At 43.0% G+C, this 21,241-nt stretch overlaps 1 long non-coding RNA gene across 12 annotated transcripts in view; it reads right to left on the bottom strand.

Moving 5' to 3' along the window:
• Nucleotides 1-1,559: 1,559 nt before the first annotated feature.
• LOC119233423 (uncharacterized) overlaps nucleotides 1,560-21,241 on the bottom strand; it is a 70,311-nt gene continuing 50,629 nt past the window's right edge. For 6 of the 12 annotated variants that reach the window (XR_008549877.1, XR_008549879.1, XR_005122389.2 and 3 more), the window contains 3 exons: nucleotides 15,607-15,735; nucleotides 11,520-11,594; nucleotides 3,871-9,831 (listed from right to left, as the gene is read on the bottom strand). This is a non-coding gene — a long non-coding RNA (uncharacterized LOC119233423). Of the gene's footprint in view, nucleotides 1,826-3,870; nucleotides 9,832-11,519; nucleotides 11,595-15,606; nucleotides 15,736-21,241 lie in introns of those variants that run through there. The other 6 variants (XR_008549886.1, XR_005122394.2, XR_008549878.1 and 3 more) reach the window with 5 other exon arrangements.

Raw genomic sequence — 21,241 nt, 5'->3', positions numbered from 1 at the left:
GATAAACCCCCAGATGAGAACACAGAAAAAAATAGAATTTCCTGCAGGATATGAAAGAAAATTACAACTTTATAGGAAGGTTTTAACTTTTCTTTCAGATGTTTTGATCTGTTTTAATAAAGGTGATAGTTGCAGAAACAGTGATGAGTGAGGCACTCAAAATTTTATAATATGGCCTTATTTTTTATAAAGTTAACTGAAAGATAGGCTTGTAGTTACACCCTAGAAAGGAATGGAAGAAGAAAAGCCAACTTTCAGAATTGCAGAGTGTGCCAAAACAATGTACTGTAAATTAAGGGTGGGAGAATGCATTTGGCTGAATTCAGAATCCACTCACCCTTTGTATTCAATAAAAACTGAACTCAGACCTTTGATATCTGAGTTCCATTTACTTTTGGCAAAGTTCAGTGCTCTGGTTCAAATGAAAAAAGAAAAAGAAAACCTTTAAGAGTCCCAGAGGGTTACTTGGACATCAAATAGTTCTTGCACAAACAACATATTGATGTGCTAAGTGTAAATAAATCAGAAACATACAGAGTAAGCATCCTCTGAAACACAGACCATCCCATGCTACAGGAAAAATGGCCTAGGGAAGCTGTCTCTTGCTCTTAGGAGTATCCCTTTCCCCCCATATTTTATCCCTTTGTCAAAGAAAGAAGTCATTGAGAGACTTTTGTAGAATGTGAGCAAAGGAAGAGAGAGTGTGTCAGCTCCTCCTGATACTGACTTCTCAGGATCCCTGACTGGCCGTGCCTTGAAAGCTGGACTTTGGATGAGGCAGCATGGCTTAGAGATCAAGGTCATCAGTTGACGGACATTTGAGTTGCTTTCTCTTTGAGGGTATTGTGATTAATGCTGCTTAGGAACATTTGTGTGCAAGTTTTTGTGTGGACATATGTTTTTATTTCTCCTGGGTATATATGCATGTGTGTGTGTGTGTGTGTGTGTGTGTGTGTACACCTATGCATGGAAATGTTGAGTCATGTGGTCACTCTAAGTTTAACCTTTCGAGGAACTGTTAGACTGTTTTCCAGTATGACTACACCATTTTTACATTCCCACCAGCATTAAGAGAGTTCTAATTCCTTCACATTCTCATCAACATTCATTACTATCTTTCTTTTTGACTGAATTCATTCTAGTGGATATGAAGTCATATCTCATTGTAGCTGTGATTAGCATTCCCCTGATGGCTAATGATCTTTAGCTTTTTTTCGGTTTTTGTTTTCTGTTTTTGTTTTTCTGTGTTTGTTAGTCATGTGTATATTGTCATTGGAGATATATGGATGTGTGTGTGTGTGTGTGTGTGGTCTATATGTGTATATATGTGCATGAGTATATATATATGGCCTATATGTGTATATGTGTGTGGAGTATATATATGTATGGTGTGTGTGTGTATGTGTTTAGATCCTTTGCCCACTTAAAAAAAATTATTATTGAGTTATAAGTATTCCTTATGTATCCTAGATGCAAGGCCCTCATCAGATACATGAATTGCAAATATTTTCTTCCATTCTGTGGGTTGTTACATTTTTCATTCTAATTAGATAGCAACATCTAAAAAGAAAAATGTTTACTGTTTAAAAACCCATATCTTCAATTTGCTTTGTAAAATCTCAAGGCTGGTTTGGCAGCAGGGATCCTTACTTCCAAGCAGCAACAAGTTGCAGGTGCTGAGCAGACGCTGTTCCCTTGCCATGGGACAGGGTGCCCTCTGCTTGACCACGCAGGCGTGTCAACATTACCTTCCAGGCCCCTGTCCATGTCCCAGTTTGTGGCTCCTTCTCTTAGAGAATCTCACAAAGCTTGGCCTGGATTCGGACTGCAAAAAAGTTTCCCTTGTAATTGTGTTAAATCACTTCTTATCAAAATGTTTCACCTTTGGCACTGAAACATAGTATCCCCCCAAACTGAGTACCAACTAGCAAGTCCTCCACTCTTCATGGTTTGCAATTTAGATCTTGCAATGCAGGAGACAGCTCAGTGGGTTTGGCAAGGCCCCCCAGATTTTGGCAGCCCTGCTAGTGCTGATGTCATGAGTGTCCCTTGCCATAATATGTCCTCTTAGTAACTCAAATGAGCCAAAATCAAACAAATGGAGCTGAAAAAACCGAGCAACGGGCTGCCTGAGCTTCAAAAATACCCAGAAAAACAATGTTGTACTTAGGACCATTGCCAAGAATGAAAATTGCTTTTTCTGATTGCTAATCCTCCCTTTCCCTAATTATAATTTGCCTGCTAAAAGCAGCCCTTTCTCAGAATAAAATGAGGATCTCTAAAAAGATACATCAGTAACTTAAGCTAGTCATATAACATTCTATTCACTTGTTTTTCATTAATCCATCCATTCTTTCATTTAAATATGCTCTATCCTTATTATTCTTTTTTTTTAAAGATTTATTTATTTATACAAGAACCGGGGTACAGGCCAGATGTGCAGGAGGGTAAGAGGATTCACCAGAGACAGAGGGGGGAACAGAACAGGCAGAATGACTAAGTACACTGCTGAGGGGAGCAGCAGGCGAGACAGGAGAGGTCTGCAGTGCTATGTGGGGATCGAACCCGCACTGCAGAGGCTGCCGACAGCTTCACAGCGCTGCGCTCAACTGCTTGCGCCACCAGGGAGGCCCACCTTATTATTCTTTTTGAAAAACAATTTTGTTGAGGTAGTATTCATATTCTGTACAATTGTATACCCATTTAAAGTGTACAGTTAATTGGTTTTTAGAACATATATATTATTTAGCATATATATATATATATATATATATATATATATATTTAGTATATCTACAGACTTGTGTAACCATCACCCACTATCTAATTTCAGGATATTTTCATCACCCCAAACAGAAACCTCATATCTTTTATTATTTTTTTTTTAAATATTTATTTATTTATTTATTTATACAAGCACTGGGTACAGTCAGAAGCGTGGGAGGGTGAGAGAGTTCACCAGAGCCAGAGTGGGGAGCAGAGCAGGCAGAAGGACCGAAGTACACTGCTGAGGGGAGCAGCGGGCGGCAGGAGAGGTCTGCACGCCATGTGGGACCCTCCGCCGGTGACCAGGGAGCAGCCGGGGATCGAACCGGCGCTGCAGAGGCTGCGGGCAGCTTCGCAACCCAGCGCTCAACCGCTGCGCCACCGGGGAGGCCCAACCTCATATCTTTTAGCATCACATTCCCATCCTCCCCAACCTGGGCAACAACTTACGTGTTTTTTGTCACTAAGGACTTGCCTCTTCTGAGCATTTTATATAAATGAAATCATTTAACATATCACCTTTTGAGTCTGGCTTTTTTCATTAAGCATCATGTTTTCAAAATTCATCCATGTATCAGTGCTTCATATGTTTTATTGCATAATAATATTCTTCTGTTTTCCAGTCCATATTTATATCCATTCAAATGGATTTGGGAAGCTTAGACAACTCAGTTTTTTTTTTTTTAATTGAAAATAGGCAAAGGATATGAATAGACATTTTCCCAAAGACATACAAATGAGGGGCTTCCCTGGTGGCACAAAGGGTTAAGACTCAAGCTATGAAGCTATCCGCAGCTTCTGCAGCATGAGTTTGATCCCTGGCCAGGGAGCTACCCACATGGCGCAGCAGACCTCTCCTGACTCACCCGCTGCTCCCCTCAGCAGTGTATTTCAGTCAGCCTGCCTGTTTTGTTCCCCACTCTGTCTCTGGTGGGTCCTCTCACCCCCGCCCCGCACCTCTGGCCTGTACCCATTCTTATATGCATAAATAAATAAATCTTAAAAATAAAAAGACATACAAATGACCAACAGGAATATGAAGATGTGCTGGATTGATGATCTTTTGATCATTAATCTTCAGAGAATTTAGGACTCGTAATCCAAATAACTGAGATACATGGGGACGGGGGGGGCATCTGCTGTCTGCGGGAGATTCTACCTAACCTGGTTAGAAGAAAGGTGGATATAGATGGATAAATAACGGGTGGGCAACTGAGATCTTCACAGACGTGGAGGGCTTATGAGGGGAGCAGATGATCAAATCACAAGAGCCAGAGTGCTGCAAGAAGGAGAGTGAAGAGGAGGCCACGGGGCCTCTGTGGGCCTCCCTTGGGCGAAGTTCACACAATAAGCAGCAGATCCAAAAGGCCTCTACAGATTTTAAAAAGAAATCAAGACCAAGTGTTGCCTCAGAGCACATGCCCCCAAAAGGGAAGGTCTGGGAACAGCACACAGTCTTGGAGACTCTGCCCTCCCAGGTGTGAGGAGCAGGGTCTTACCCATTTGCAGAAAGAAGCATCTGGTCTGTTCTGCAAAGCAGCACATCAGCACTTCCCATCAACCACTAACTGCTGATACACAGGCCTCGGTGCTTCCCAGGCCAACAGGTCCTGTGGAGAAAACACTCCATAAACTGAAGTCTTTGTCACCCACTATCCCTGGATTTGTCTGTGGGGTGTGCAAACAAGCCGATTTTCCCCTAGCTTTTAGTCATTGAGGTGCAATTTGGTTGCACTGAAAAGAGCGAGTGTTTACCCTACACAGCCTGGTTCTCCAGTCACTGCTTAAGTGCCCCCTGGGGGCATTAGAGCCACCCCAGCACTCCTGTTCTGCCCCTTACTATCCCTGAGAACTTGAGCGGTTTACTTTTCCTTTCTAAGCCTCATCTGGAAAATGGGAGAAAGGATTCTAGATTCTGTTCTAAAGACCTATTCAAGAGAACACAGAAAAGCGCTGAGTGCTGTGTCCGGAACATGAAGAACAGAGTAAATGAATGTTAGCGCTACTATCACTGGTGAGCTCCCAGGGCATTTTAAAAATCTGGTATCTATACATCCTCATAAAAATGACTGCCCAATCTGGAGTTACCCTTGGAGACCATCTAGATCTCTGAACTTGGGAGAAGAGCAGTTTTCTCCTGCAGAAGATGAGGTGGTAGCCAGGGCCAGCGTGTGGCCACTTCCCTCTGAGGTTTTGCTAATGCCCTTATTGTGAAAAGCAAGGCACACCTACAGACCAAGAAGCTGATTTGCTAGGGGAGGCCTCACTGTTATGCTAACAAGTCACCTTCCCCAGCAGTTTTGGCTCAGTACTTAAGAGTAAAACTTAAGAGGCCCCTGGGCAAGGCTCAGAGACAAATGAGCTCAAAACACATGTGGGAGGGCATGATTTACATCCTTCCCTTTTCGCTGGAGTCTCCTGAGTGTGAGAGGAGTGGGATGCACAATTCTCGGGTTGGAGTTCAGCACAGCTGTAAAAACAGCCTGTCCCACGGCTTCCCCCAGCTCTTTGGCACAAAGACGTCATGTAGCAGCTTCAGGAAGAGCAAAGGAGGAACTGCTCTTAAATGGAGAATACGACAAAAAGTTTCTATTGTGTGACCTTGGCACCAAGCAGGTCTTTCTTCCTCTCTTTGATGTTAGGTGGGACTGGAATCATGTGGGTGTTCAATAATAAAAAGAAAAAATGTAATAGATTAATACTCTCAAGATTTTGTCATCCATCACAATCACTAGTTTGCAGGGACTGTTAACTGCAGTTAACTTTCAGTCTCTGAAATTCTAAAAACCTTAGGCAGCTATGCTGGTCAACCCTCCATCCCACCAGTGCCCTCTCTCTGGACTCCTGCCTCACCTTCCAGTTCCTCAAAGGGACCTTTCTTTGTGCCTCAAATCAAACTCTCCTTCTCCCTCTCTGTCCCAATATTTTTTTTTTTACCTGGTTAACTTGTGCTTATCTTCAGGGTTCAGGAAAATGTCTCTCCCATTAGGAAACCTTCCGTGCCTTGTCAACCAAGTCAGGGGTCAGCTGTGCAGCCTCCACAAATCCAAGCTCTCTGATGTCAGGGACTGTTCCAGTCCTGGTCCCCACATCTGCAGGGGCTAGTCCCTGGTACATAGTAGACACTCATTGTCATTAAATACAGCACACACAGCCCTCAGTATTCAGGACTTTTTTCTATCCACAGAGCTCAGGTTCCCCAAGTTTAGATGTACAAAGTTAGAAAAATCACCATCTCTTTGCAAAGCTCTATTGATTGGGATGAGTAGTGAGCAGACAGTATGAGATGGATTGGATCAGGCAATATTTATTAATTGCCCACCACATGCTGGGCATTATGCTCAGCCACACAGGGGAGTTCAAGCTCACTCAGTCCTGCCCCTTCTCAGGTGGGTATTAAACTCAGGGATCTTTGGTTCCAGTTTCAGCTGAAGTTGATCTACCCTCCAGCTAAACTGTTCCCTTCCTCCCAACTCACATGCCCAGTCTTTGTGTTATAGGGTAGAAAAGGAGAAATTGTTCTCATCCTGTCAAAAAAAAAAAAAATATCAAAAAAAAATATCTAAGCGGTATCATGCAGCATTAGGAGCTTAGAATATCAGCCCTTTTGAGTTTGAGAACCTAAAAAAGGAGAGGAAGTAGGACTGTGATCATTTCTAGATAACTCTGATTCATTCATGTATTTAACTTTTTTTTAGGTCCTACTGTGTGCCATTCTAGGTGGTGATGACAGGGCAGAAAAGGAAAACAGAAATTCTGGCCCATGCCGGATTTATTTCCTAGTGTATAAAGACAAGCCACAAAACAAATAAACAGTGTTAGAGATGGTGATAAGCACGACAGAGAAATAAAAAGCAGGGAAGGGAAATCAGGACATGGGGAGTGGGGCAGGGTACATTCTATTTAAAACTGTCAGGAAGGACCTCACTAAAAGGCCAACATTTACAGAAGAGTAAACCCTCCTCTGTCTTCACGGTTCAAGAGAACCACAGCTGCCAAAGTCTAAACAGAACAATTTGTGCCCTGGGCAGTGCCTGGTCCAGGAGCCTAGCCCAGCCCAGGCCAGCTATCTGTGCGGCTGGATTTGCAGCCTGTCCACCTGTCCTTCGGCATCCACACCAGCACCCACCTGGGACACCCTTACTCTTGCACTTTGTGCCTCCAAGGAGGTCCTGATAGCCAATGGGAGGAGCTGTGGTCAGTGTTATCCTTATCACACCTGTGATGGGCCATCTGACCAGTGCCACACCAGGTATTCCTAGAGAAGGTACCCACCAATATGTTGAAAATGAAAGGTGTTGGGGATTATAGGTGTCATTCAGGGAAGGTCTAGGGAGGACAATAGTGACAGTGAGAGTTCAGAACAAAAAGGCATAGAGGTACTATACGAATAATAGAGCTTCATCAGAAAAGAGGTGGATTAAAATTGAGTTAAGAACAACATTGTAAATGCCCTAAAGGACTGTGGGTTCCTTTGCATGCAGCTGTGCCCCAGGGGAGGTAAGGAGTGGTGGAGGAAGGGCAGAGAGAGGAGGGAGTGTTGGGGGAGGGGGAGCCTGGCACAGAGTACAGAGAAAAGGGATGCAACTGATCTCTCAGAGAAGCAACAGGGTGAACTGAAGAGGTCCTGGCTCTAACACTTAAATGCAGCTGCCTTGGACTAGCTGCTGGGAGCGAGAGGGGCAGTGCTGAGTGGTCAGGTGAAGCTGTATGACACGGAAGGCAGGTGGACTAAAGGGAAGAGAGCTCTTGCTTCTGCTGGCTGGTCTCTAACCCCGGTACTGCTGGGAGGTAGACACGTGGAGGAGAGACATGTAGAGACATTTGAAAGAGACACATGGGTGAGAGACATGTGGGGAGGCTGACACTGGTGGCTGTTATCTTGAATTGTACTTTGATTTTTGTTCCTTTTGTCCCGGACTTGGCTGGCTCCTTTTACCTCCTTCCTGTGGTTTCCTGATAGACGGTGCATTGGACTTGTGACAAGCTTTTGGGCATCAATGCCCTACTTCAGGCCAATCTTGTTTTGCTAGGCATTTACCCACGTGGGAATGGGTAACTTTGGGTGACTTATTGGGGAAAATAACATCTCTTTCCTCTCTATGCACACTAACTCTATTAAAGATCTTTAACATTAAGAATTTACTTTTTCTGTCTTTATATTCATGAATGTCAAACCCCCTTACAGAGTGCAAGTTTGGGGGCTCCTGGTACCCCTTGGATACGTGCCAACAGATCTGGAGCTCTGGTTCTGCCCATGTGAGCTTTAGGAGGACCTCAGGGATCACTGCCCCCACTGTAAGAAAGAGGACAGGATATTACTGTTCTAATATTTGTTCCAATATCTAGCAAAGAATGACCCAGAAAACCCTCTCCTAGGTTTGCACATTGAACACATATGTTCACCAAATGGCACATACAATTGTAGCACTTTTCATTACAGCCCCAAATCACAAACTATTCGAATGTCCACAAAAAGCAGAATGAAGTGTGATCTCGCCATAAGCTTGAGCAGCATAACAAGACATGGGAAGGAACAGACCACTGGAAGGAACAGACCTCTGCTACGCACGCAACATGGTTGAGCCTCACAAGCAGGACTGACTTCCCCCAGGCCTCTTTGCCAAGAGGTTTGGAGGTCAGCCTGCCAGAAACCCGGGGTATAGGGAGAGGGAGGTCACAGGTCACAGGTTTGGATTCCCATGCTAGCCCATCCCTGACAGTGTTTTAAAGAGAGTGCATCATTAGCGTTGTGACGCCAGCCTATCACTCCCCTGACACCAGGAGCTTGAAGTCCAGTTAGAACTCTCCTCCATGGGGTAGAGTAACCTTGAGGAATGGGATACAGGGGCGATAAGTAAGAGGAAGAAGGGCTTCTCCCTCTATTCCCTATGCCCATCAGCACAGGAGGGAATTGTGAAAGCCATCCTTTCCCTCAAAAGGAATTCTCTCATGTAGCTGGCCCTCCCCACTACCTGTTGCATCCACACGGCAGGTTCATTTTAACTTCTGCATATAGTTTCAGTTTCTCTCACCTGGAAGACACCTCTGCTCCTCTTCTATCTAATTCTGCTATCCTTCCAGGCCCAGCCAGAGCAATACCCATTCTCTGAAGTTGGCCTCCTCAACTGTAGACCAGTGTTTTCCAATAGACCTTTTTGCAAAGTAAAAATATTAATTTTGCATTGTCCAGTATGGTGGCCTCTAGAATCCTGCTGCCACAGAGCACCCCTATGGCCAAAAATGACTGAAAAACTGAGTCACTTTATTTAGTTTTACTTAATTTATATTTAAATAACCAGAGGTGGTGAGTGGCTGCCATATTGGATAACACAGTCCTAGACAAACTGACTCCTTGTGTTGCCTTGACTCTATTCCTCCAGGAGCTGAATATGAACTTGACTGATTCTATGAATGTTTTATTTGCATAATTCTTGCCTTTGGAGATGGATTTTTTTTTTTTCTCTCAGGAGGGAGTAAGAAGTCAGAAGAATCTACTCTTGTGGCCAGCATTGAGCAAGCTGTTCTCCGGCTACTGGGAACCCCAAGCAGCTGATGCTCCACTAAGGGTGGAGCCTGACTCCTGGAAGATGCTAATAGTTCCCCTGTTACAGAATTTAGTGCCCAGCACCTGCCTGAATGCGAACACTGTTATGTTAGTTAGCTCCAGCCGAGTACCTCAACTTCTCTGAGGCCTTCCTGCATTTTCTGGAATCCTCTTCTTGTGCTTCAGAAGTGGCTCAGGCTTCCAGAAAATGCCCAGGTCTGAGGCAGAGAAATCATTGCACTGTGGTGGGCCAGAGGAGCAGGAGGGCCTCTGGAGCTGATTAGAGGCCTCTGTAGCATTCCTGTGAAGTGTGACATCTCCCTTCCCTGCGCCAAGCCTCAGAAACACTGAGGTTTTTTCTCTAAGGTGCTAACTGAACAGCAGAAGTTGAGAGACAAGATGCTGGGCTGGGGAAGCCCTGGGTTCAGTCAGCACAGCTTGTCCTCAGCACTGCCCACCAGGGCAGGGTGTTTTCCACAGGGAAAGGCCGTGAGAAAGAGGGTTGGCCCAGGCACCATCTGCAACAGATAGAAAGGAGGTGGGGCTGTGAGTCCACTGGGACGGGAAGATGGAAGAGGTGAAGGAACAGTTAAAGCCTATTAAAGAATGTACATCAGCTCCTCCCAAAACAAAGGCGTTCTCATGGGTCAGTGTTTCAGACACAGAAGACTGAATTGCAAGATGAAGATAGAAATGAGAAGGAGAGGGTTTGGGGGAGGCCTGGATGGTGTAGCAAGCAATCCGCCTATTAGGCAGTCTGCGAGGTGCTTGTATGGGGTTGAATGCTACTGGGCATGTTGTAGATGGGCACCCTAGGGTGTCACTACCCCTGACCTGTGGACTGCATCTGTGTAGAACCCAGTCCCCACCTCCTATGCCCGCATCTGTCTTCTCTGTCCAGAGAGAGGAGTACCAGCAGGTAAAAGACCTGAGAGAAAAAGCACTTAACCCCTTTAAGCCCTATCAGGAAGCTGATGGACTTCACTCTCTTCTCTGAGTTCTGCCCACTCCCCCCTAGTCCTTCAGAGGCAGGCTCTGCAGATGAGGCCCCTTGGCCCCTCAATGCCCATCCCCCCCATTGACCCCTCCTCAGTCCACCACATCCCTCTGCAAGAACCCCTACCAGTGACCTCCCAGCTGCCAAACTGAACAGACTCTGCTGAGGCCTCCTCTCACTTGGCCTCTGAGACAAACCCTCCCTGTTTCACGAGCTGCTTGTCCCTTAGATCTTCCTGATACAGTGGTCCCCTCACTTTCTCCAGCTCCCTGGGCCCCCTTCCTTTTCCCACTTTGGTAAGTGTCTAAGAGTCTTCTCATATACCCAGCATTGCCTCTGGGCACTCACCCTGCACCTAGCAGCCTCCACTGTCTTGATTTTAACCACCCTATCTATAACTCCACCCAAACCCAGTTTTCTGAGTCCTGTTTTTTTTTTTTTTAAGATTTATTTATTTATTTGTTTGTTTGTTTGTTTGTTTGTTTGTTTATACAAGAGCTGGGGTACAGGCCAGATGCGAGGGAGGGTGAAAGGATTCACCAGAGACAGAGCAGGGAACAGAACAGGCAGACTGACTGAAATAAACTGCTGAGGGGAGCAGCGGGCGAGACAGGAGAGGTCTGCCGCACCATGTGGGACCCTCACCAGCTGGCCGGGATTGAACAGGCACTGCAGAGGCTGCGGACAGCTTCACAGCGCGGTGCTCAACCCTCTGGGCCACCAAGGAGGCCCTGAGTACTGGTTCTTATACTTACTTTCTACTCAACAGTATTGTCCAAAATTTCTGTAGGCACTTGAAACTCAACATATCTCAAGTTTAAATTCTCTTTGAAATTACATTCTCTTATTATATTTACAAATATTTACAATATTCAGCATCATTCTGCTCATTAACAAAAATCCAGCTCCCAACAAGATGTAGTTTTGCATTTATTCACCTTCCTTCTGTTGACAGTGCATATATCTACACTCAAGGCAAGATTCCCACCCTCCCCGCACCATCCAGCTCTGGGGAAGATGGTGCCAGGCATGGTCCTAATTTACCAGCATGTTCCCATTCCCCTGGCCACAAAGTTTGATTTAGGAATAAGCAGTACATGGCCCAGTTTTAACTAGAGAGACATGAGACTATTCTCTGGGAAAGAACTGCTTATAAACTCTTTGGACAATTGCTTTTCTCCTAATGGATATACACAAGGAAGCAGCTACCTCTCACAACATTCTGGGAACCATCTGGTGGCCATAATGTGGTCAGTCTTTACGTGAAGCAGACAGCCAGGAAATCTGAAAAGAAACAGAGAAGAAATTAGGTCTTTGGTGACACTGTTGAACTTTTGGATTAAACCTTCCCTGAAGGCCACCTTGTCACTGGGCTTGTCCATGAATCCCCTTTATATTTTAAGACTTATTGGAACTGGGTTTTCTGTTCTTTGCAATCAAAAGCACACTAAGTGTAACCACTAGCTCTAAGTTCTCAGTAGCTATTGAATTGAGCTGACCCCTAAAAAAATGCATTAATTATGCCTTTTAGGCAATATAATGCCTTGATCCAGTTAAACTACACACAACTCATAAAGAAGGCACTTTAATGGCAAACACTGGCTGTTTCAGAGATTTTCAGAAATAGTAGGTCTTGTGAAGTGCCTCAATTATGCTGTGGAGTTAGCTAGGGATGCCACCTACACAACACTGGTTTTCTCTATGTTAATTTCTTTGCTTCTCAATTCAGGTGATAAAATTTGCACTTCCTTCTATTGCCCTTGGGTCATGAAAAAGCAGGAAGTCAGAGGTATTAAATTTTCTAAGTTTTTTTCTTCCCCTTTTCCATAGCAAGAGGTATAGTTGCAATCTATATAAAGTAGGCTTTAGTAAACTGCTTCCTAACCTTTGGAGGGGCAATTTCTGTCTTGGAAAATTTGGGAGGAGAACCCTGGAATTGGCTCCTTACATTAAGAAAACCTCTAAAGAGGTATCAAAATCATAAACAAAACTTCCATTCATTATGCCCATAACAAACTTACCAAGTGATACTAAAATCAGGAAAATCTTGGATTATATAGGAACTAGATCAGAGATTTCTGACTGTACTATTCTAACACACTGGAAAATTAGAACCCAAATTACACTGTAGTGTGCAGTATAAGTAATTTCTTACTAATAATTGTCTAAGTATCATGGTTACTGTAGTGAAGATCTGTTAGTTTTGCCCACCCACCTTCCATACTCTAGTTTCTGGTAACAGCCCTTAATTTTCCTTTAGGGAATATCCCACCCAGACTCTTAGTCTATATAGAGACTCCCCACTTCCATCACCCCATGATAGAGAGAGAAAAAAATACAGCCAGTCAGCATAACCCATTAACCCAAATCCAGTGACTGATTCAGGGACAGTGGCCCGTGCTTCCATTTCCAAGTAGCCTTAATTCTAGGATTTATGCTGGAACTATTGGGGAAATAAAGTTCTCTTTTCATGGAAAGGACTAAGCTTTGAGGATACAAGCTACAGATGCCAGCAGCCACACTCAGGAAGAGACTGTCTGAAAATGTCAGTGCAAAGAAAAGCAGAACCTAGGGAGGAATCACTTGTATAAATTCTGCTGAAACTATCTGAGCTCCTGGATCCAGCCATAACTGAAGCATTTACTCCTAGATGTTCTGCAAAACTGTTGCAGTCAGTTTGCATTGGGGTTTTGCTACGTATGAGAATCCTGGGTTTGTATTTTTGGGGAAAAAATTACATGAAGATAAATAGAGTGAGATCAATCTTAACCTTATAATAACCTCTCTCTCTCTTGCATTCTTGAGTGAGAGAGAACAGGGTGGAGAAAGAGCCAACACCAGCAATGGCGTTCAACATGAAGTGTGGGTTCTTTTGAAGTGAGAGATCAAAAATCTGAGCCTCCCAAAGCAATGTGTCCTGCTTGTGACCATGATTCATGTGTGAGCCTTCCCAAGAAAAAGGTTGCAAATCTCTTTACTGTGGTATTTCTAAGGTCCCTTCAGCAATACAACTCCCAGAGTATGCAAATGACTTTTATCATCACAGTACATTTCTACTGATGGCTTTTTGGATTCCCAAAGCCCTTCCCTGCTCAACTCACAGGCACATTTGCACTTACACATCCATAAGTATCCAAGAACAGTTATGACACCCCTTTAGCAGATGAAGAAACTGAACCTGAGTGAGATGAAGTGACTTAACCTGCCCCAAAGCAGGAAAAATTCAGGTTTGCTTGACCTAACCAGATCCCTTTCCTCCTCCTGTGAGGGCAAAATGAGATCATAAATAGGCAAGCACTTTGGCAAGAAGGAAACTCTATCGATGCCAGATGTATTATTATAAAGCCAAGCCTAAGTACAGAGTGACCTTGTTATCACCCCTGGAAAGGGGAAGCTTACAGATCGGGTCTGCTTAATCTCCTGGTACCCTGGAGAGAGCATCTGGGGTTTTCTCCAGCAGGGTTAAGTCTTGCATGCTCCTGACATCACTTTCTCCAGAGAGAACCCATCAGGAAGAAAAGACTGACATCGCCTTCATTCTTTAAAACCATTGCCCCCCAATTATGTTCAACTCCGGCCAATCCAAACGTCAGAGGGTGATAGTGTAGATGTCAGGATTCAAAATTTATAGACAGTGTGGACATATGTGATGGTTTGTTTGGGGAAATGGATTCGTCATGTGCAAGATATATGGCAACAGATAAAACATCCTGACAATATTACACACTTGGGGGTGGGGGTGCACGAGCATATTATTTTGAAAGCACACTGTTATGACATTTTAAAAATTCCAGAGTGAATGCTGAGCAGATCCAGAGGCTAATGCAATGCAGGAACATGCAGCTGTGCAGGACCATGAAGAATCACCCATTTTGCACCCCAAAGTGCATTTTCCATTTTTCTTCTCCCCCAAATCACAGATTGAGGTGGATTTAAAAACTGTGTAATATAAGCATAATCATACACATTTTTTGAAATTTTGGAAAATACAAATATCGAAAATTTAAAATATGCCTCATAATGCAGAATGTTCAGTCTGAGAGCCCAGTGAATTGGAAAATCTATTTATTCTGTTGCCTGCTGGCTAACATGAATGGCTGCCATTTTTATCAGGAGGAATCTTGCATTATGAAATTTGTTTTTTACTTGCATTAGGTCTTATAAAGTGCAATCCTCATATAAAATGCAATTTCCTTATACTCACACATACTAGACATTTTAAGAGGGCTTATTATGTATAGACTTGCATACATCTGCTATTTGAAATTTCACAGCCGGCTAAGAGATATATACCATCATCCTTATCTTGCAGAGGAAAAAGTGGAGGCTTAGAGGATTTGAGTAACTTGCCAAGTTTATATAGGCAGGACGATGCAAAGCCAGAATTCACAGGCCAGGCTTCTACTGCCTTATACAAAAAACCACCTCAACCAGAAAGATACACATTCATATGTGTATCTATTTATCTCTATGCTTGTGCCAGGCACTGGGTTAGGTACTAGGTCAATGGGAACTGGAAGGTCCAGAGCCAAAATTTTGGAGGGACAGGCAGTGGTGCAAGATACAGGGTCCAAAATTCCTGGCTGGTTCCAGCAAGGCTCAGTGCTAGATTTGCATAGTGGTAAGAGTGAAAGATGGATGTGTGCTCCTTTTCCCAACTGATTCTTACTTTCTCTCACTAAATTCAAACCCCTGAGAGAGAACATCTGGTTGGTTCACTTAATCACTATTAACCCTCTTATGCAAAACTTTCACACTAGGTTACCTTACAGAATACGCAGCTCAGGCTATGGACTAGCTGCTTTTAGGTCAGGTATTTATCCCTGATCCAATCAACTATGGCTTTGGGGGTGAGGTCCAACAGAACTATTGATAAGTGCTTAAGAAAGAGCTCAAGGCCATTCCTTCAGCAAGAAACCATTGATAGGTAGAAGGTTAACAAATAAAATATAGATTGCTCAATTAGATTTGAATTCCAGATCAACAATAATTTTTAAGTGTATACCAAATATTGTATTTGACATGCAAATATTATATGTTGCTTATCTGAAATTCAAATTTCACACAGTATTCTTTTTGTTAATTTGGCAACCCAATATGGCGGGAATCCATCAAAGTAGTTATGGATATCTTTCTAAGGTCTGACAAATTCAAAAGATAAGAGAGCAAAGGCCACAAATGAAAAAGACATCTAAACTAGTCAATGAAACCGAAGATCAGGAATTAGGTATCAAATATTATAAGCCCAGGACTCCAGAGAAAGAATCCACAGTTGGGAGAAATGAAGAGGGCAGACCTGATGTAGAAAGCTGTAGTCCTCAGACAGCATCTTGAGAAACACGTGGAAGGAGACACTGGAAGACAGGCAGACGGCTGGGTTGTGCTCTGGAGATCAGTTCATTCACACAAAAGACCCAACGTTTGTCTGTCAATAGCAAGAGGGCGCTATTAGGGATATTGTCCAGTTTGCAGACAATGTGACTTACAAGATCTAGCAGCATTCAGAACCCCAGTCCAGAGTACAGAGAAAAAAAAAACCCAGTTGTGTTTCAGTTAGTTGATGGTAACCATAGGCTGCAGTTCAAGAACAAGCCTCTGGGGTGTACTGGATCCTGGTGAGCATAACTAACTGGAAGTCCTACTTCTACAGGCTAGAGACTCTGACCAACTATAAGAGTGGCCTCAGGAACCAAACAAGGGTTAGCGCTCCTGGTCAGTGGGCTAGAAAAAGTTGGGCTTGGAGACTCAGACAACTGTCATTTGTCCAGTTTTCTCTTCCTGCGGTGCTGGGGAAGTTAACAAGTGCTGGGACTGGGTACGGAACTAAGAGGAAGAATGTCTGAGACCTATTTAGTGGAGAGCACCAACCAGATACAAACCTAAGAAGGTCAGCTAAGAAAGTGATGCCAGGAGTAGCTGGGGATGCCAGGCCTAGGGAGAGCTTCTGAGATAAAAGGTCACCAGGGCCCTTGCTGCAAACTAGGAGTGAGGGTTGCTGTTTGATATAGATTTTGGTTTGGCTTTTGATCTTTTGTACCTCAATCTATACTTTATATACTGATTCAGTACACATATTTAATAACTGAGATACAACTTCACAAAACAATGTTTGCTTTCTCTATGAGGTTTGCATGATGATATTTTCTATTCTGTTCATTTTTAAAGTTTTTAAAGAGTGTGAGTCACTAAATTTATTTCACAGCTCATTAGTGGATCACAGCTCACAGTTAAATCTTGGCTTAGATTATATTTATATATCAACCCCCTGGCTATTCATTTTCTATCCATCACTGGCCCTTGACAATGCCAATTCCAAATTCTTTTAGTAGATGTGATGATTTTAGATGTCTATCTCTCTCATACAACCCTTCTCTAAGAATTATTCCCCTATCACATGAGCTCTCCAAAAGGAGTGTAGTTCTGGATCCATAAGATTATAACATGATGTTTCCAATATGAGCAGATGAAAATTTCTTTGTGTTGTTAGTTCCTTACAAATTTATTATCTTTTGTCTGCAATGTATGTAGCATGTTGCTTTGTTCATGCCACAGGTCTCATATTCTTTGGGGCCTCCATGCACATCAAATTAAATTTGTCTTTTTCTCCTGTTAATTTGTCTGTGTCAATTTGATCATTAGGCTGGCCAAAAAAGACCAAGTATGGGAATGGAAACACTTTTCCTCCTTCAATAAAGACAGCCCTGCTGGAGGTAAATTTAATTTAGCTCCAGGGCTAAAATAGCCAAATTCTCTTGTACATATATGTAAAACAAAGAGAAAAACATTTTTATGATTTTTTTTCCAACTGCAAATCAGAATTCATTTAGAGGAAAAAAATTATCATTGCAAATTACTTTGGTCAGTTTCTTAGTGATTCCTTCAATAACAAACATACGCTGGTCCTAAGACATCAGAGGACGAGAAAAGCCACTTTCTTGAGAAAAGGGGAGAAATCTTTGGTTTTTCTTTTAAAGCTCTAAAGAGTTTAAATGTAGTATATTAAGAGGAAGCAGAGAAACTACTGTCTGGAATGCCAATCTACAGCAACCCTGAAACCTTCCTAGGAAAATAAAAATGCCAATGGAAATGTTAAATTTGAGGATACCATAGCCTCTCTCAGAAAGTGAAGGGTAACAGATACTTTGATAAGCCACATGGGGTTGGATAAATAGATATTTAGTTTTAAAACAACTTCCAAAGAGAGTGTATTGAGCTAAATACACTACTTTTTTAAAGATTTATTTTTATTTATTTATGCAGACAAGAGCTGGGGTGCAGGCCAGAGTTGCAGGGGTTGAGAGGATTCACCAGAGACAGAGTGGGGAGCAGAACAGGCAGATCTACTGAAATACACTGCTGAGGGGAGCAATGGGCAAGACAGGAGAGGTCTGCTGCGCCACGTGGGTTAATGCTCCCTGGCCAGGCATTGAACTCATGCTGCAGTGACTGGCAATAGCTTGATAGCTCTGAGAATTTAACCCCTGCACCACCAGGGAGTCCCCCACTTTTTTATTTTATTTTATTCAAAATGCATGTATAGGGACAGAGCTGAATTGCTAACAAGACAGAGTAGAAGCTGAGTGTGATCTTCCTCCTTTGTTTTCCCCACACACACCCCATGCAGGGCCTTGCCTCTCCTCTAGATATTGATTTGAAAAAATATCTGATTATTAGCCTTCCCAGGCTGCCAGATTGTTTATATGTCCATAGTACCCAAGCGCTTCTATCTGGCTCTTGATATAAGTAAAAGGGAAAAAAGAACAAAAGAATGAGAGAGAAGAGTAAAAATTGAAGTGATAAATTGAAACCAGGTACAGTTAAGAGTCAACAAAACTCACCAAAGTTGGGGGTGGTTTAAGGATGGTAACACGTTTCATTTAAGGTTTGCTCTACCAGGGCTATAAATACAGCTTCCATTTCTTCCTCGCCAATTTCTCAGTACAGTCTCCCAAACTTGTAAATACTTTGTGTGTATGTAAGTCAGAAAAAGACCTTCGTGGGCCTTCCTGGTGGTGCCCTGGGTTGAGAGCAGCACTGTGAAGCTGTCTGCAACCTCTGCAGTGAGGGTTCAATTCCTGGTGGGCCTGGCAGATTCCCACATGGCGTGGCAGACTTCTCTTGTTCCGCCCGCTGCTCCCCTCAGCAGTGTATTTCAGTCAGTCTGCCTGTTCTGTTCCCCGCTCTGTCTCTGGTGAATCCTCTCACCCTCCCTTGCCTCTGGCATGTACCCCAGCTCTTGTATAAAAATAAATAAATCTTAAAAATAAATAAATAAATAAATAAATAAATCTTTTTAAAAAAGCAAAGAAAAGAAGACCACCTTAGTTTCATTTCTAGTCAACTATGGAACAAAGCAGAAACTACTGGAGCTGAAGAATTCAGGAAGGAAAAAGAATTGATAAGAAACAGATACCCTGTTGGGAATTCAGAGACATCTTAGAAAAGGTTTTGGCTATCTATAGGACAAGGAATCCAAACTTCACTCCAGTTCCACCTAGGACTCAAGGAAAGGGAAGCTCCAGCTAAGATCTGGGGGAGCAAATAAAATCCAGTCTGCAGAGAAAAAGGGTTAAGCAGATACACACAGAGAAAAGGTTGTTTATTGTATTAATTTAGTAGGCTAAGCTATAGCAACAAGTACACAGAAGTTTATAATTGATCAAAAACAATAGGAGTTTATTTTTCAATTACTCAACAGTTTAAAGACAGCTCTTTCCATGTGATGATTCAGAAACCCAGGCTCCTTCCAGCTTGAGGCCTCACTATCCTCTAGGGCCTAGGACCTCACCATGATCTACATCCATCCAGCAGGAGATGAAGCAAGGAGGCCAAATGACCTCCTTGGCTTAAAAATGTCCTACATCACTTCCACTCACATTCTGTTGGCTAAAACTCAATGACAGCCACGTCTGCCCGCATGTGCAGCCTAGGAAGTGTGGTCTAGCTTGTGTTCAAGAGGAAATGGAATTTTAGCAAGCAGCTGTCAATCTATCACAGTCCACCCTTCCAGAAAATAAGTCCATTTATACTTTTTTTCCCTACGTAGAGGGCCTACACTCATATCCTCCTCAAGAAAAACAACCCAAAGTTCCATTTGGTCACCACATCAACCTCAAAGTCTGGGGCCCTTGAGAACACAATGTCTTCTCAATCGGGTCCATATGTGAGTCCTCATGGTCCAGCAACTTTATTGACTAAAAGACCAGTCATCTGCTCTTCTAACACACATCCACTATACCAGAATGGAGCAGGAACTGGAGAGTAACAGTAAAACTGCCCTTTAGAAAACAGAGGAGGGACCTCCCTGGTGGCACAGGGGTTAAAGTCTCAGCGCTATCAAGCTCTTGCCAGCCACTGCAGCACGAGTTCCATCCCTGGCCAGGGAGCTGACCCACATGGCGCAGTAGATCTCTCCTGTCTCACCTGCTGCTCCCCTCAGCAGTGTATTTCAGTAGATCTGCCTGTTCTGTTCCCCACTCTGTCCTGGTGAATCCTCTCTACCCCCATATTTTTGTCTTATACCCCAGTTATTGTTTGCATAAATAGATAAAAATAAAACTTTTTTAAAAAAAGAAAAAAGGAGGAGCAGGAAAACAGAGTCCTTGGTTGATGGAACCCAGATAAGTAGGCAATGAAGACCTTCTGCCGTTATGAAGATATACACTCCTTGTTTAGTGCTTTAATCTGCTCTGTGGGAGGAAGTCCTTGTGTATTTTTCTAGGGTCACTGACTTTACCCTATTGGATATCCTTTCTTGTCCATTATCCTTTTTGGTCACTTCTGAAGTCCCTTCCTTGAAGATTGTGTAATCTTCAAAGCTCACTTTCTGTTCATGCAAATTTGGGACCAAAGGAAATGACTTGGTCAATCAAAGATTAATTTATTCTGACTTGCACCTTCTTTAGCAATATAATTGTCTCAAAAAAAAACTTAGCAAGCTTCTCATTTTATTGTTTCTGGTAAATTCCAAATGCCAGTAACCACACCCAAAATTCTTTTCTGGACACAGTTCTGAAGAGTGAATTATTTGTTTCCTTGTCTCCATAACTTTCTCTCAACTTAATGGCAGCTACTTTGAGGCCATCTGAACAATAGACTTGGGTGGAAAGGCCACACCCTTAGTCTGATCTTTGTAGTAGGGGTTGAGTTGCTATATTTAACTGAGGATTCTTAATGGGCTTTTGTACTCTCCAAGTTTTATGTTTTAATTTTTTTCCTTCTGGTCTTATGTCTTACTGTTTAAGGTCCAGAATCAATATGCTTTTCAAAATTCAGAGCAGGGAGAGGGGTGTCCCTTCATTCCCCTTCTTTCATGGCTGGGGAATCCTATTTTTCTGGTAAGAACTTGCCATGAGCACCAAGGAACCCAGCTGTCTCAGGTAACATTCCCTCTTTCTAACAACTGCTCCTAGAACCACAGTCTTGTCTTGGTCTGCCTTCCAAATGCATACAAATATGTTGCCACTACAATATGGGTTGTCATTTTTGCACTCTATTATCTTGTGTGTCATCACAAAACTACTAAGTGAGTACCACACATTTTAGCTGTTTCTTACATTAGTACTTCCTTTTTAACACCAATTTCCATATTACTTAATGCAGGTAAACTGCTGTTAAAAATAAACTCAAAATTTATAGACTTTAGAAAAATAGACACTTACTTTCTACTCAGATAAGAGTCTGAGGCAATTGTTCCTGGTCATTGTAGAAGGGTGACTCCTTTCCACAGTGATTTGGGAATCTGGTTCCTTTATCCTATGGTTCTCCCATGGATGAGGGAATTTCCTCATCACCTGCCTCCAGCCTCAAAGCTTTGACCCAGAAATGGTCCACATAACTTCCACTCATGTTCCATTGACTAGAATTTAGTCACATGGCCATACCCAATTGCAAGTTGAGAGAAGACACTCTTTGGGAAGGCACTTTCCAAT

The sequence above is a fragment of the Talpa occidentalis genome, unplaced genomic scaffold (genome assembly GCF_014898055.3).
Source record: "Talpa occidentalis isolate TD23 unplaced genomic scaffold, MPIMG_talOcc4v2.1 talOcc4.8, whole genome shotgun sequence".
NCBI classification, from domain to species: domain Eukaryota; kingdom Metazoa; phylum Chordata; class Mammalia; order Eulipotyphla; family Talpidae; genus Talpa; species Talpa occidentalis.
This window is presented reverse-complemented; position numbering and strand designations above follow the sequence as displayed.